The sequence below is a fragment of the Podarcis liolepis genome (genome assembly GCF_965112155.1).
Source record: "Podarcis liolepis genome assembly, chromosome: 6".
NCBI lineage: Eukaryota > Metazoa > Chordata > Lepidosauria > Squamata > Lacertidae > Podarcis > Podarcis liolepis.
In genome coordinates, this window is record NC_139559.1 from 83,461,690 (window position 1) to 83,479,143 (window position 17,454).

Here is a 17,454-nt window from a genome sequence, read left to right on the forward strand (position 1 = left end):
AATTTCATTCACTTATTTTCTTTTGACTTATTTCTCGGACCTCCTCATACCTCCCCTTTTTGTATTCCAATTCAAATTATTCATTCAGCAAATCCTCACCCTTAATTTTCACTTAATTTTACACCTTTCTTTCTTCTTTTCCCCCCCAATTATCTTTATCAATACAGCTGTTAACCACTTAGATTCTATCCAACATCAATCTAACATTCCCTAATTTTATAATATTTCCCAAGATAGTCCTTAAATTTATTCCAATCTTCTTCCGCCGTCTCTCTTCCCTGGTTTCGGATTCTGCCAGTCATTTCTGCCAGTCCCATGTAGTCTATCACCTTCATCTGCCACTCTTCCAAGGTGGGTAGATCTTGTGTCTCGAAGGTTCTTTTTATCATATGTGGTGGTCTTGCAGTAAAGTTAAAGCTTACTGGGAAATGATATATAATGAATTGAAAAGGATGCACAACATACGGTAACTTTTATTTTTAAAAAACCCAGAAGGTTTTCTTTTAGGAATTATAGGGCCAGAACTACCTAAATTGTATAGAAAATTGTTCATGTATGCAAATGGTTGAATATTTAGAAATAAACTGTAAACAGATAAGAAAATTGGCAGGATTATTGTATTTTTTCCCCATAATATTTATTAAGATTTTTAAAAACACACATAAAATTATAATATACAGTTCACACAACTAACAATTTAAAGAAAAATAAAAAGAGACATAAAAGAAAAAGAATGATAGATATAGATAAAAAGAAAAACAAACATAAAAAGTTTAAAGTTTAAAATTAATTCCATCCTTCAATCTCCTTTATCTCATCACCTTAGAACTTTGACCCCCTCACACCTCCCCTTTTGTATTCCCATTTAAAAAGACCTTTCAGCAAATCCTTACCCTCTGTCCTTTTTCATACCTCTACTTCGTCACCTATTGTAAATATATATTTCTAAGTACTAACAATCTATGCTTACATACACTTTAAAAAAAAAACTTTTAACCAGTACTACTTATTTTCCCTCCAATGTCTCTTTAAATTTCCTTAATTTTACAGTGTTTCTGCAAATAATCTTTAAATTTCTTCCAATCTTCTTCCACCGACTCTTCTCCCTGGTCACGGATTCTGCCAGTCATTTCTGCCATTGGCAGGATTATTGTAATAACCTGCAGTTTTATAAGTATATTTAAAGTAGCTGAGTAAATGAGCAAATAAAGTTAATTTGGATATGCAGAAAATATTAAAAAAACAAATTTAAGGAATTGCAGAAAGAGGGGGAAGGAAGTCAAGTTTTGAAACGTTAAGATGATTGTAAAATTACTGAAATGTATAAAATTGAAAATCATTTAAAAAAGGAATGAGGCATAACAGAGACTGCAGTTTCTTTTTGATGCATTGTTTGCATAAAACTGAAAATCATAAATAAAATATATATAAGAAAGAGAAAGGCAGGGCATTCCTGTCAGCATTCACCTGCACAGTGCTGGCTGCCCCCCACTCACCTTGCCCCTCTTCCTCCTGGTAAGCAGCAGTGATGCCGCTGCCAGGAAACTTGCAGCTAAGGCATCTCTTCTATCAAGCTCTTTTATTACATATTTTTTTTTGCCCAACTCTCTGTCCAACGAGTTCAAGATGGCATACATGGTTCTCTTCCCCCTCCTCATTTAATCCCCATAGCAACCTTTTGAAATAGGTTAGATGCATCAGATTCCTATAATCTTGGAGTTGGAAGGGAACTAAGAGTCATCTAGTCCACCCCTATGCAATGCAGAAATCTCAGCTAAAGCATCCCTGACAGATGGCCAGCCAACCTCTGCTTAAAAACCTCTGAGGATGGAGAGCCCACCACCTCTCGTGGGAGTCTGTTCGACTGCCAAACAGCTCTTACTGTCAGAACGTTTTTTCTACAAATGTTTAGTTGGAATCTCCTTTCTTGTAACTTGAAGTCATTGGTTTGAGTCCTACCCTCCAGGGCAGGTGAAAACAAGCATCCTCCCTCTTCCATGTGACAGCCCTGAAGATATTGGAAGATGGCTATCGGATCTCCTCTCAGACTCCTCTTTTCCAGGCTGAACATACTGTGATGGCCTGGGATTTGGACTCGGAGCTGAACCTGAGGGATCCCAGCCTGCACAGGATTCCCCGCCTCCAGAACCAGCTGAGCTGGGGCTGGGGCATGAGCCTGAAGGGCCCTCACCTGGGCTGGATCCTCAGGTGCAGGCATCAGCTGCGTCTGCTCTGGCTCCTGAGGTGATGGAGGACCCATTGCCTGCAAGTGCTCCACTCCCAGCCCCGTCAGAGGAGGCTGAGGTTGCCTCTGGGTCCAGTAACCCTCTAGCTCTCCTGAGCTGCAGAGGCTCAGGACAGAGAGGCGAAGGGAACTAAGTTCCCGCAGGAGGAGTGCTCACCTCCAGGTCAGGAGAGGCAAGTCACCAGAGGATCGGGACCGCCCTATGCCTCGGGGCAGATAAAAGCCGGCCGGCCCCAGTCCCAAGCTGTGGGAGCAACATTGTTGGTTGCTAGTTCCTGCCTGAACCCTGTCCTGCTTTCCTGCCTGAGCTCCTGACCCGCCCTGGCTCCCTGCTTGCATATCTGTTCTTGACTTTTCACCCGACTTGTTAGCTTGTGCTCAGTTCTCCAATCTGTTAATGTCATTTTGAATTCTGATTCTGTCTTCTGCAGCAATAGATACCCCTCCCAGTTTGGTGTCATCTGAAAATTTGATGAGCATCCCCTTAGCTCCTTCATCCAAGTCATTTGTAAAGCCATTGAACAGCAATGTGCCCAAGACATAACCCTGTGGCACCCCACTTGTGGCTTTTTTCCTGAAGGACCAAAATGCCCAGGAGGACATTCCTTTTTTATTATTTACGATTTTCAATTTTATACATTTCATTAATTTTACAATCATTTTAACATATCAAAACTCGACTTCCTTCCTCCTCTTTCTGCTGTTCCTTAATATATATATATATATATATATATATATATATATATATATATATTCTGCACACTCCAAAGTATCTTAATTTACTCATTTATTCATATAGCCTTGTTGACCAAAGTTCACCCCAATGTGCCCATCAGGTCAAAAGGTCCCCAGTACCCACAGGCCATGCCTGACAACAGTGAATAAAAGATGCCCACAACCCAACACTGCCAACCTTTCTGAAATCTTCTCACCTCTCCAGACTATATGCCAATTACCCAAATTGAAGGAACATCACTCCAACAGACAACATCACTCAACAGTGTGGAGTAGGTGAAAAAGAGAAGACCCAGAGCAAATTAGAGTCTCCCAAAAATATATCTACTCAGCCCCTAGGAAGCAGAAGACTAGCTTGTAGGCCCACACTGAAAAAGGACGAGAGGGTTGTTGCTGATTAAGAAGGGAGAATGCAGGGCAGGACAGATTTAAATAGCCTATCACCACCTTTCCCCATTGAGCAAAATTGCCCTCAGGCCATAACATTCTCCCATAGAAAAATACTGCCTTTACTTTTTTTCTAGGCGAGGAGGGGTGTGACAAATTCACCCCCGCCCATAAATGGGGGCAAACACATCATCAGCTAACAACAACAAGAAGAAGAACAACAATTTATTATTTATACCCCACCCATCCGGCTGGTTTTCCCCAGCCACTCTGGGTGGCTGCCAACAGATTAATAACAGAATAAAACATCACACATTAAAAACTTCCCTAAACAGGGCTGCCTTCAGGTGTCTTCTAAACATCAAATAGTTGTTTATGTCATTGACATCTGATGGGAGGGGGCCACTACCGAGAAGGCCCTTTGCCTGGTTCTAGGGGTACTCTCCTCAGGTCCCTTGGCTATGTAGCTACAAAATGATCAGACAGCCCTCGGGGGGTGGGGGGAGGAATTGATTACATTTATCCTTCATCCTTCATCCTGCAATCCCTTCCACCCAAAGAGGCCTGAACAGTTTACAAGACTCCTGTAAAATTGGAGAACTCCTCTTAAAGATGGGGTTACACAGCAACATGGTGTTAAGTCTCACTAATTTTTTATTTGTTAGCTCTTTGAGAAATAATTTACATGGAAGGAAAGCCTAAGCATTAGTAATATAACAGGGTTTTACTGTATCTCGGGAAAGCCTTCCCTTGAATTTTAGGGATACAGGAGTAAAATCTCCATCATTTAAGGAGAAAAATTTCACCTTTCCCTTGCTTAGACTATTACATACTATAACCTGTAACAGATTAGTAATTCAAAGTGTGTTTAAATAGGATTAGAAATTGCATGTTTGTCATTGTTATTTGGTTATATTTCCTAGCCATGTGTAGTATTGATTCAACTTTATTACAGAATCTATTTGAAAGCACAGCTATGGATTTTTGATATTTGTTTAGTTTTCGGTAGGGAAAAATGGGTGAATGTGTTTAAGCAAAGCATTCTTCCATAGCTTTCTCTCACACAAAAATTAATCTTTCTAAAGCAGATGAAAATTAGCATTTTGGTTTGGTTCAGACTACTAATTTTCCAGTCATCTTGACAATGATGATGTGAGACTCAACTTTGTGTTTTGTACCTTTATAAAATGTTTGTCCTGCTCCTGGGATAAGTCAGTTGTTGAGTTGCTTCTATTCCACCTCCAGAAACTGTTCAGTTGGAAGGAAACTGATTCTCTTTTGTCTGGTATGTCTCAAATTGGTGGATGAAATGTTTTTCATCTCCTGTTATTTATTTATTAACAGCCTCATACTCATCTTTGCTTGGGAATTCTAAGAAACAAAAAAAAAAAAATGCGGCTCTGGAAAATTTAGTCCACCATCTTGATGCAAAATAGCATCCAATTTTATCCAAACATAGATGAAAACCTGCTCAGGAACTTTCATGCAATATTTAGTAATGATATCCTAATAACAACAAATTTCCAAAATATAAAGCAGATTTGTTTGTTTATTCTTCCAATCTGTAGAACATCCATCATGCCATTGTGCTCCCAGGGCAGTTTCTAAAAATACACAAGCAGTAATAATATATAAAATTATTGAGACTAATCCTATTTTTTTCAGTGCTTTGCAGTGCATTTCCCCAGAAGATGCACATTTTAACCATAAAATGCACATTTTTGTGCACACTTGTTGCACACTACTTTGCAAATCCCAGAGATGTGTGAAATCTGATCAGGTGCTGAGTTCCAATCTGCAAGCAAGTTTGGAACTGTCAAATTGGATCAGTCAGCTGCAAAAAGTGCAGACAATGAATACTTCTTCCTTTCCTATCCCTAGCAAAGACTTGAGCAGTGGTCTTGGACTCCAGGGATATAAAAGAAAAGAACTTAAAATAAGTGTTGGAACTGTGTTGCGAACAGAGCACACAATTGGTGCCCCTTTGCGGACAGAAGGCTTTTTGATCCAAAGGAGCGGAAGAGGAATTGAGTCAATCTTTGCCAATTCACCTTCCACTGATTTGTAAGAGCTGGCCTTGACACCAGACTTCTGAATGGGATGGGCAGGTTAAATGGGGGGAAATGTTTGTTCAATGTGAGTGATTTTTTTCATGGGGGGGGTGTGTTGAGATTTTGTTAATGTTGCTCACTAGCATTTATATGGCTGGTGTGTGTGCTGCCCCCCCCCCCAGGATGTTAGCTTATATGAAATATTAATGTATTATATGGTTTCCCTTCTTTTCCCCCTATGGTATTATGTACTAAAGGTACATAACGTAGGTGGGGCTGTGGTCTAAACCACTGAGCCTCTTGGGCTTGCCAATCAGAAGGTTGGTGGTTCGAATCCCTGCAACGGGGTGAGCTCCCGTTGCTCTGTCCCAGCTCCTGCCAACCTAGCAGTTCGAAAGCACACCAGCACAAGTAGATAAATGGGTACCGCTGCAGCAGGAAGGTAAACGGTGTTTCTGTGCACTCTGGTTTCCATCACGGTGTCCCATTGCACCAGAAGTGGTTTAGTCATGCTGGCCACATGACCCAGAAAGCTGTCTGTGGACAAACACCAGCTCCCTCAGCCTGAAAGCGATGAGTGCTGCAACCCCATAGTCGCCTTTGACTGGACTTAACCATCCAGGGGTCCTTTACCTTTACCTATTATGTACTGTATATTGTTCTTTGCCATAAGTCATGAGGAGACCTTCAGGTGACAAGCAACTAATAAGTGTAATAAAGAATAATAAAGAATACAGACACAGCTGTTCTAGAACATTGAGCAAGTCCAAAAGCCAGTCACAAAAATTTCCTCAGTAGTATAACGGTTGAGGAGGGCCCTGATGCTTGCTGCACCACCAATAATCTGACAAGTACAGAGCTTTTGAACTGATTCAAGGTGATGTTTCTCATTCACACTTGCAAATTCCCACACTTGATTTTCGTGCCTTCCATTAAACAACACGTTCTGTGTGAATGTACCCTAACAGCCTGATCCCAATGAGGTAAAAATGGAATCAGACTTACTCCAAGGAAGTCTGCATAGGATTGCTGCTTGCAGGTCTACTTAGCTGTTCCAGAAGTGAAGAAGCGGGAAAGGAATTAGGTGAGAACAGCTCCAATGCATAAAAATAGCGTAATTCTTTAAAAGTCAATAAGACACTCTCCTTTATTTAAGAAGTGAGAAATATTTTTCAACGGCAGAATGCTTCAAACAATTCTACCTATTAAAAAGCCATTAAACCCGGGGAGGCACAGAAGCATATCCACAACAGCTGTTCTGAGGAAATACTTTGTATTACGAACTATTATTGGAAACTGAAGGTCAAGTAGAACAACACTGTTCACATGAAGTTGTTTTCCTTTTTGTTCCACCTCTCCCTCTCTCACACAAAATGAACAAGACTTTATTCTTTTAAAATGCATCAGATGAAGGGAACATCGGGGAATACGCAGCTGAGGCAAAGTCAGTGTGACTATAATTTTGAGGATTGATGGCGGAATAGAAAACGACTTAACACAAAATCCATATAACACACTTCCCTATGGATATATATCATCTGAAAAATGGGGAAGGGGGGTGAGATTCCCCCAGTATGAAGGGGACATGAAAATGAATGCTATCATTTAGTTTAGTTATATAACCTAATGGCTTAAAGTGTGAAGCCTGTGGGTTTGGCTAAGGAAGCGCTTCTGATCATAATTCAGGAAGTCAGGTTGCTACCAGCTCCTTTTAGGGAGGTTCAGCTGAAGCCTTCATTATACACATTTAGGTGTTAGAATTCCTGCTCCATGACTGCAGTCATGGGATTGTTGTCTATCACATGACAGTATATGTTTTGACTCCACACAGTGGGAAGTGATGGAGACAGGATGTTTGTGTTACTGTGTTCCATGAAGTGGGACTATTGTCCTTTGTTCTTTCTCTTTGCTGTTTTATGCTAGAGAGAGAGGGAGCCATGTTGCAGTGCTCCGTGTGTGTTTATATGTAAATAAAGTAGATTAGCCAAAATGCTGAGTTCCTGAGATCTGTCACACGAACTGCGCAGACTCTGCGGATCCCTAAGTGTGCCGGTGTCTGTTGGCATCGGTCACTGTGATGTTCAGACAGAAGAAAGCTTTTGAAGCTCCCAATCAAATGACCAGGAGGGAGAGAACATGCCAGTCATGTATGTGTCTCTACCAGGGTCCTACTCGAGTGTAGGACGAGCTCCTGACATTAGGCACCTGGCAAAGGTGTTCCTCTTTAACCAGGTCTTTGGCTGATTGACACCTAGTGCCATTTTAAAATGTGTTGGAGGCGCAGGAGGTTACTTGGTTGTTTTTGGTTTCCATTTTATTTATTTATTATTATGCATTTTGTGTTTTTATATTGTGATTTTATGTTTTAACTGCCCTGAGACCTGTGGGTATACGGCGGTATACTACTACTACTACTACTACTACTAATAATAATAATAAACAACCAACCACCCCCCACTAAGCCCAGTATGGTTTTCATTGCATCAAGGCATTCCCCCCCCCCCCCTTCTTACTGATTGTATGGCAATGGTGATCTTGGGTGTTGTGCTGGGCCAAAAACGTAGCCTCCAATTTCTCTCATGAAAGAGGATTCTGTTTTTCTGACAGACTCACATGGCAGTTTAGAATTTCCTTACCATTCTGTGAGTCACAAGGGCTGTCCCAGAACACTAAAGGCCTCATGGTTCTAAAACTGCTGAAATGGCAGGAACATGGGGAAGAGGTGATGCATTGGTGAGACTCCCTATCCTCTTCTTCTCTCCCCTGTAATGGCAGAGTTTGTAATTGGTTGATACTCCTTTAGTGATAAGGACCTGATAGTTTGAGGGCTACCTGACCTGGGCAGTTTCTTAGGCCTGCTGTTTCAGTTGTGGCAGGAGGTCTTAGAGGCTCCTCTGAATTTTTATTAAAATGTTTCCCATTGTTGGTGTCTGTTCCTGGGCCAATATACTGTTCATCCTCTATGCCTTCCTGTCCACTGATACCTCTTCCTGAAAATCCCCACTGCTTTCATTTCTCCTTGAAGAGGAATCAGCTCAGAGTTTTGCAGGGGTTGATCTCAGAGGGGCTACATTTGCCCTGAAGACATGTGTTTATGCACATTTAAATGCATCACCCATCCTAAAGACTCAGGTGGGCTTTTTTCTGCTCTGCTTCCTTGCATTGTTGCTTTTCTGAATTAATTTCTGAATCTTATATCCAGGCTGGAATGAGAAGAACAAGAGGAGAAGGAAGGAAGAACCCCCCCCCAAAAAAAGCCCCGCACTTACCCTGGGCTTTGATGTGTGTTATATGTAAAATAACTGGACTTGTTCTGCACTACAACCAAGTTATCAGTTATGACCACCGAAGCATGATGTAGCTGCTGAGCGTCAAAATCCCTTTCCATGCTTGCATGTGTTCGCATTGACAGCTTGGCACCTAACAAAAGACAAGTAGGCAAGCTTCAAATTAGACCATTTGTTCCCCTTTATTAACGAAGCAAAATAAAAGCCCCCACTGGCAGGCTGCCTGTATAAGCTGTCCCTTCAGCACCACATAGCATAGGCATTAATTAAACCAGTGACTTCTCCCTACCCTCTCTCTGTAATAAGATGCAATGATGCAAGTTAAAGTGAATTTTCTATAAAGCTGACCCTCGCCCTGGTATTTCTAAGACATTGCGATTTGCATTATCGATTTTGTTAAATGAAGAGAGAGAGAAAAAGTTAGCTACTTGTGGTCACCTTGACTAAATGTCAAAGTCCTTAGAATGCCACTGACAAGAGAGGGAGAGTTTATTTTCAAATTCTGCATGCATTCAAGCTAAATGAAACCACTGGGATCAAAACAAAGTCCCAGATCATATTACATTGTGATGCTAGCATATTTTAAAACCTTCGTTTACTGTGAACATACCAATTATGTACACCAGAAGTTACTTTTGCAGTTGTTTCTCTTTCCCCAGCAAACTGCAAAATTATATTTCTGTCAGCATTTTCATAGCGCCTGCTTCATACAGCAATTCACAGGATAGTTTGAGGAAGCCATGACAGCAAACTGTGCTTGTTGAATTTCTCTCTTGCCTCCTTCCAAGCAGCTCAGGGCAGAATACATGGTTGTTTCACAGAAACCTTGTGCAGTAGGTTAGGCTGAGAGACTATGATGACCCAGAAAGTTTTATGTCTGAGTTAGGATTTGAGACCAGATCTCCACAGTCCTAGGCCAGCACTCTGTGCCATTAGCCTGTAGCAAAGATAGACAATGTAGTGCTGTTTAGATACCGCTGGACTACAAATCCCATCTTCTCTAACCATTGTCCATACTGGTTAGGGCCAAAGGACTTTGATTTTAGTTTTATTCCTCTTTGAACTGACGCACCCTATGCTGTAAATGTATTGTTCTACAAATAAAAGGGGTTCGGATGGTGCTGTGGTTTAAGCCACTGAGCCACTTGGGCTTGCCGATCGGAAGGTCAGCGGTTCGAATCCCCGTAACAGGTTGAGCTCCCGTTGTTCTGTCCCAGCTCCTGCCAACCTAGCAGTTTGAAAGAATGCCGGTACAAGTAGATAAATAGGTACCACTGCACTCTGGTTTCCATCACAATATTTGTTCTATTGCGCCAGAAGTGGTTCAGTCATGCTGGCCACATGACCTGGAAAGCTGTCTGTGGACAAACACTAGCTCCCTCAGCCTAAAAGTGAGAGGAGTGCTGCAACCCCAAAGTCGCCTTTGACTTAACTTAACCTTTATCTTTCTTTTTTACTACTTCCGCGGGTGGCGCTGTGGGTTAAACCACAGAGCCTAGGACTTGCCGATCAGAAGGTCAGTGGTTTGAATCCCCGCGACGGGGTGAGCTCCTGTTGCTCGGTCCCTGCTCCTGCCAACCTAGCAGTTTGAAACCACATCAAAGTGCAAGTAGATAAATAGGTACCGCTCCGGCAGGAAGGTAAACAGCGTTTCCGTGCGCTGATCTGGTTCGCCAGAAGCGGCTTAGTCATGCTGGCCATGTCACCCGGAATCTGTACGCCGGCTCCCTCAGCCAATAAAGCGAGATGAGCGCTGCAACCCCAGAGTCGGCCACGACTGGACCTAATGGTCAGGGGTCCCTTTACCTTTACCTAGAACAAATGCAGATTGTGCACAGCTGTATGTAAGGGGGGGAATGTGGTGTGAGCTTCTGCTCATATGTCGATCCCACATGATTGGGACACCAATCACTTTAGGTGTCCCCCATCCTTTGACTATCCAGCACAGGAGCAGGAGATCACATACTGAAGTTTCCTTATAGGCAAGTGTGGACAATGCATAGTGGAATCCACACAGGAAGCGGAGCTGGCACCAGGCATGGACCTAAAAACATGGCATCAAAGCCACCCACCCCAGTCAACACCCAGTTGAAGACATGAACAAGTTTCAATCCTGAGATTATAATCTGTTTTAACTGGGTTTTTTTAGGGTTTTTTTTTAGTTTTTTATTTTCAATGCAAAATTACAACAAAAATTACAAACACTGAATCCCAAATAAAACAGTACAAACAAGAAAAAGAAAAGAGCAAAGAACAAAAAAATACACATCTACAAATAAAACCATATCATTATTCTAATCTAGTCATTACATGCATATACACATATTGACTTCCTTCCTCTGTTCTAAGACCTCAAAATTTTTACTCTTTCTAAGTTGTTGTGTCTAATGTAGATTACTTCTATCTTTATACTTTTTACACCATTTTTCTCTTTCTTTAACCCTGCAAAGCATCATTCATTACATACCGATATTTAACGGGATATTAAATTTACGGCATGTTACACAATCAGAGAAAATTTGATGAAAATGGTGTACCAATGGTACTTAATTCCGGTAAAATTGGCTAAAATTTACAAATTAAAATCAAATACCTGTTGAAGAGGCAAGAAAGAAATAGGAACAATGTTTCACATGTGGTGGGAATGCTGACCTATTAAACAATTTTGGAATGAAATATATGAATAAATCAAAAAGATGTTTAAAATATATTTTAGTAAAAAACAGGAGGCATTCCTTTTAGATATAATCACAAATGATATTTCTGACAATCAAAGGAAAGTATTCCTCTGTGCGACAACAGCTACCTGGATGCTTATAGCAATAAATTGGAAAGGGATAAAAATTATATCAATGAAATAATGGCAAATTAAATTTTGTGAATATATTAATCTGGCAAGACTCACAGCATTCATAAGGGGACAATCGGACCAAAAATTATTAAAAGAATGAGGATGTGCTAAAGAGTGTATGAATGAATGAATGAATGAAATTAAATTTTGTGAATATATTAATCTGGCAAGACTCACAGCATTCATAAGGGGACAATCGGACCAAAAATTATTAAAAGAATGAGGATGTGCTAAAGAGTGTATGAATGAATGAATGAATGAATCTTTATTTGCATCAGCCATTGGCCATAGCAATAAAACAACAATACAATAATGTAAAGATTTGGTTGCCAACGCCGAGAATCTAAAATGCGGATGTATATAAAACATAAAATGGCCCCAAAATAGTCTCGGCACATTGGGTTGAAAAACTAATAAAAGAATTAAAACAGGTCCAGGTCTAGGACACACTACCCAGTCAAAGTAGCCCTGAGTTTCAGAGCCTGCACAATGAAGATTGCCACCCCACGTGAAATTTGGGGATTTGCGTCCACAAGAAGCGATTTCAAACAGTCTTCCTTAGATGTAATGGTGGACGGGATCAGGAGGAGGAGCTTAGGTCTTATTAGCTCATAAATAGGGCAATGGAAAAAGAAGTGTATGAAGTCCTCTACTTCGTTCATTGTGCATGGACATAAACGCTGAGTAATAGGGGTCTTAGAGTAGATCCCCTGCAGGAAGGCCGTGGGTATAGAATGGAAACGGGCCATAGTAAACGCTCTTCTCAAATTGGGCTCCGTCAGGTCTATCAAGTAGTTGGCAAGTGATCTTACCACTTTCACTTTAGGGAGCCACATGGAGAGGCGGGCTGTGGAGGACTGTGCCCGGTCCATGGCCTCGTCTAAAGAGTGTATGAAGAAACGTTGTTCTGGAGTGAGCATATCTGTTTTTTAGTTTTTAATTGTTGTAGCGACATTTCAAGAAGATGTGAACTACCCAAATGACATGCTAGTTACAAATAGATTTTGTAAGTGACAGACGGGATACTTCTTGTAAACATCCTCCCCCCTTTCACTAGTGAAAACTGTCCATTTCTTTTGGCAATCGGAAGGCCTCAAAAATGACATTTCTAGTCTGTGTTGTGCAGAGAAGGCTTGAGAAGAGAAGGATTGCCTCCTCATTGCCTCAGCAGTGGAGATGCATATATTGACCATAGGAGGAAGGCAAGCGAAGTCATTTGAGAACGAAGCAAGAAGAAGAAAACATAAATTAATTAAAATGAACCCCATAAAACTATCAAAGATGGGAGAGCCTCCCTGATGCTGCTAAAATATGAAATAATACAAGTGGCTTGAGCTCATCAAACCAGTCTGTCCAAAAATTCAAAATTTGTTTCAGCTTGTTTGAAGCTTTCCTACCTCAACAAGTCTTATCCGGTTATGTGTGTGTAGACAGCACCCACCTTCATTCTAATCTCAAAAAGCCTTTTTGAGTTTAGCAAAGTCATATCAGCTTCATGCTGCAGTAAGAGCAATTGCTTTGGGGAGGCCTTTGCCTGCTACAGATGTGCTATTGCTTAGTGACTCAAAGAGGATCAAACCAGCTCCAAGAGAATCACGGAGGGAATACATCATCTGATATGTGAAGTGTTTACAATAAGCTGAGCAGCAGGGAAGTGACCTATTACCAAGCATCTAAAACAGAATGTTGACTTATTTGTTCCTTCGCATCTGTCCCTTGAGGTAGCACCTAAATCCTACTGTTATTTATTTAGGAAGTTTTTCTTTCTTTCTCTTCAGTTTGGTTCCAGCTGTGACAACTCTCATGGAGAAACTAATTCAACTCCTAGTGGGCGTATGATCTTGTGGTATGTCTGCAGGTGGTTGTGTTACAAAGGCAAAGACAAAACCAACTCGGAGCTGGTTTGCAGCTCAATCATGAACACATTTTTCTCCCCTGCAATGCACACGGGAAAACAATGGATAGATAGCATGCCCCTTGTGTGAAAATAGTATGATGCCTGGTTTGCTACAATGCCTCACCTGTTGGGAAGCTCCTCTGCTATCATTTCAAATGGCCAACCATACTTATTCAGTATGTTTCAACAGAAAGAAGAGTTTGGATTTGATATCCCGCTTTATCACTACCCAAAGGAGTCTCAAAGCGGCTAACATTCTCCTTTCCCTTCCTCCCCCACAACAAACATTCTGTGAGGTGAGTGGGGCTGAGAAACTTCAAAGAAGTGTGACTAGCCCAAGGTCACCCAGCAGCTGCATGTGGAGGAGCGGAGACGCGAACCCGGTTCCCCAGATTACGAGTCTACTGCTCCTAACCACTACACCACACTGGATAAAGGGATGGCATGGTGTGACAGCATAGGCTGCAGCTTGAACCATGAGGGGAAAGGAAGGCAACAACAACAACAACTAAACAACAATTCTTGCCACTGCCACCAAGCAGATATCTCCTCCCCATCCTTGGTTGCCTCCACTACAAATCACGTTGAACTTTTGGACATTTACTGGCTCCTTGCATTGGGTTAAGTGGCAGAGCACCTACATGTGAGGTGAGTAACAATGACTCAGACCATCACTCCCCCCCCCAAAAAAAAACTCCAATCTATATTTTTACTTTTTAGCAAGGCAACAAGTTAAACCATTTTTAAGCAGGGAAGGCTTTGCAGTTTGATTCATTCCCCATTAGAACAAATAATACCTACACATTTTCTAGACTATTTCCCTAACCCTGGGAACGACTTTGTTGCTGATTAATTCATCTACCAAACGAAGCATCCCACTGGTGCAAACTGCCAGCTGACTCCCCACCCCCACCCCCATTCTTGGTTCACAGCGTAAAATAGGGAGGTGATACAATAAGGTGCTCAACTTCTGACAGATGTGCCCTGTTCCTTTTGGATTACTCTGTCAAGTACTGCAGGGGGGAGAATGAGAGAAAATGTCAAATGCCCCTAGGGAAAAGCAGCATTGGCCTCAGGGCTATCTTAAGCATATGCGGTAAAAGGTAAAGGGACTCCTGACCATTAGGTCTAGTCGTGGCCGACTCTAGGTTTGCGGTGCTCGTCTCGCTTTATTGGCCGAGGGAGCCGGCGTACAGCTTCCAAGTCATGTGGCCAGCATGAGTAAGCCACTTCTGGCGAACCAGAGCAGCACACGGAAACGCCATTTACCTTCCCACCAGAGCGGTACCTATTTATCTACTTGCACTTTGATGTGCTTTTGAACTGCTAGGTTGGCAAGAGCAGGGACCGAGCAACGGGAGCTCACCCTGTCGCGGGGATTTGAACCGCCGACCTTCTGATCAGCAAGTCCTAGGCTCTGCCAGGGTGCAAAGATCCACCCAGCACCCCCCCCGGCAAGTTGCCCAAAGTGCACAGCAGAGCTGGCCTGGCTGGCTGCCTCAGCAGCAACAGAGGAGCCCGAGGCGGCAGCAGAGCAAGGCCAGGGCGCTGGGGGTTAGGGCATGCAGACCCCAGCACAACAGTCGAGTCTGAGGATCGTGTGAGCAGCATGCATTGGCGGGCCTCTTGATGGCCTGCCAATCCCAGGCATGCAGGTGGTTGGAGCAGAAGAGGTGCAGCGCTCCGGCAGGCTCTGTTCCACTTGGCAGCAGCTGTCTGCTCTTCCCAATCCCTGAACTCCAAATCTCGGCCCCGGACTCTCAGCCTGGCGCCCCTGAGAGCCCGCACCCCTAGCACCTATGAGTAAGATGGCCCTGGTTGGCCTCTTGAGATGTCCCTCATCTGCCAGCATCCTCATATTGTTCCTGCAGTTCTAGAACCCTGAGAACCTCGAGGAAGAAATAAATTGGGAGAGAAAAATCTTTCTTGACCTGTGACCTTTCTACTTTCCTCTTCTGATAGCTCTCCCTGCTCAGGGAAAGAGGTCTAGTCAGATTCTGAGTCAGTGCCAGACCTGTGAGAAAGGAGTGCGCTCCCCCCCCCCCCGTTGCCAAGAGACAGAAAGTGATGGTGACTATGAGGTCACTTCATTTTCCTTCTTTGAAAAAGGCTCTAGAGCCAGATAATTCCTCATTATGATGTAATTCAGAAAGAGGGTGAGACCAATGCTTTTGTGTCCCATGACTCTGCCACAGCAGATTGTATGGCAGTGACTTACTCATATTACATTTCTTATATCTTCTCTTCTCGGCATGCCGTTGGGATAGCCCTTTTACAATGATTTTCCTGGTATATTCCATTTCTGGTTCATGTCAGGAACTTTATATGGACTCCCTCTCCTAGGCACATAAAGTTCAGAAGAAGAGATGTCTCCTAAGCAAGGGACCATAGGAGCCAACTCCTAGAGGTTGTAGGGGATTTGGCCCCCACAACAAAATATTTGAGGGGGCCGGGTCCCCACAAAGTTGATGGGCATTCCCATTAAATGGGGGGCAGTGTGGTGTAGTGGTTAACAGCGATAGACTCGTAATCTGGGAAACCGGGTTTGTGTCTCCGTTCCTCCACATGCAGCTGCTGGGTGACCTTGGACTAGTCACACTTCTCTGAAGTCTCTCAGCCCCACTCACCTCACAGAGTGTTTGTTGTGGGGTAGGAAGGGAAAAGGAGAATGTTAGCCGCTTTGAGACTCCTTTGGGTAGTGATAAAGTGGGATATCAAATATCCAAACTCTCTATGTGGGGCAGGGCTTATCTGGGCCCTCACCATATTTTATTCAAGTTGAATAAGGAACTGACATGACTCACTGCCTAAGGGGAGAGAGCTTGTCTACACAGGGTCTCTGACTCCATTGTGGCTGCAAAAGGCAAGGCGCATTGGTGAGGCAATATTGGTGGGACAGAGCTGACCCTGTGGTGGCAAAGATGCTTTCCTGACTTGGTGTCCTTCAGACCTTGTCTCTACTCCCAGTCCAAAATGGGTGGGGAGAAGAAGACTCAGCTCTGCTGTGGCAGACCTGAAGTGTGTCCAACTGCTTGGGCTAGCTTTTCACTCCACAAAGTAAGGAACAGCTCCAGTCCAGGGGTCTGCTGGGAAGCACTTGATGTTCCTGAGGAATGGACATGCTGTTCTTCCTTGTGGAGTCTGTCTGCTTGTTCCAGGTAACCAGGGATGTCTTTACCATTGGGCGTAGTGGCGCAGCGAGCCAGGGCACCAAGCAGTACAGGGCACCAGGGGGAGAGTCCAGGGAGGGGAGAGCAGGGAGGTAACACTTGTAATGTAGCAAGTACTATGGAGATAATGGAGTGATATAAAAAAAATGGACTATTGAATAATATGCAATTGAAAAGGTTAACAATAGGACCCATGGAGGGGAAGGTGGGAAGTCCAGAGATTTGGAGGAATCTACAAATGTTATCATTTCAGACTTGTAAAATCAAATAATTTTTTTTAAAAAAGATTGCAAAGCACTTGCAAACATCTTTGAATATATTAAGGACTTTCTTTCCCCTTCTTTTTCTTCAGCAGGAAAAAATGGCCTGGCTCACACTGCCTTGTGTACGCTAAACCCTGGCTTTGGTCCATGGAAAAGCTGGAAAAGAGCTTGCATAATGTCCCAGGGTACCATATCCCAGAAAATAAACCATATTCAGAGGAGAACATTCATAATTCAGGGTGTGAAAACCTGGCAACTGCAAGAGGCTAACTTTGTGCAACACAAAGATTGCTTGGACAGCCTGGGAGGCTGGTGGGCTTGATGTCAATGCTATTGTTTTTATCTATCCAGATGCAGATTCAAGAACACAATATGCATCTGCTTTCCCAACCAACAAGGGGAGGGGGTTGATAATGGAAAGAAGACTACTACTTATGTTAAAGAATGGTTCAATTCAGGCAGATAGGAAAATGTGAACAGCCTACACATGGAGGAAGTGCTCCGGAATCCGCAACCTGCAATTGTCCCGCTGAAGGCATTTATTCAACTTCCCTTTGAGAGGCTGTTG

General features: G+C 42.9%; 2 long non-coding RNA genes across 2 annotated transcripts; one reads left to right on the forward strand and one right to left on the reverse strand.

The window, feature by feature from the left end:
• Positions 1-4,887: 4,887 nt before the first annotated feature.
• On the reverse strand, positions 4,888-15,494 carry LOC310708502. Its single transcript, XR_014527061.1, has 3 exons — positions 15,385-15,494; positions 8,688-8,838; positions 4,888-4,971 (listed from the first exon to the last, which is right to left on the reverse strand). It is a non-coding gene; the product is annotated as an uncharacterized lncRNA (long non-coding RNA).
• On the forward strand, positions 12,572-17,110 carry LOC310708509. The gene is made up of 2 exons (XR_014527069.1): positions 12,572-14,101; positions 16,976-17,110. It is a non-coding gene; the product is annotated as an uncharacterized lncRNA (long non-coding RNA).
• The last annotated feature ends 344 nt before the right edge of the window (positions 17,111-17,454 follow it).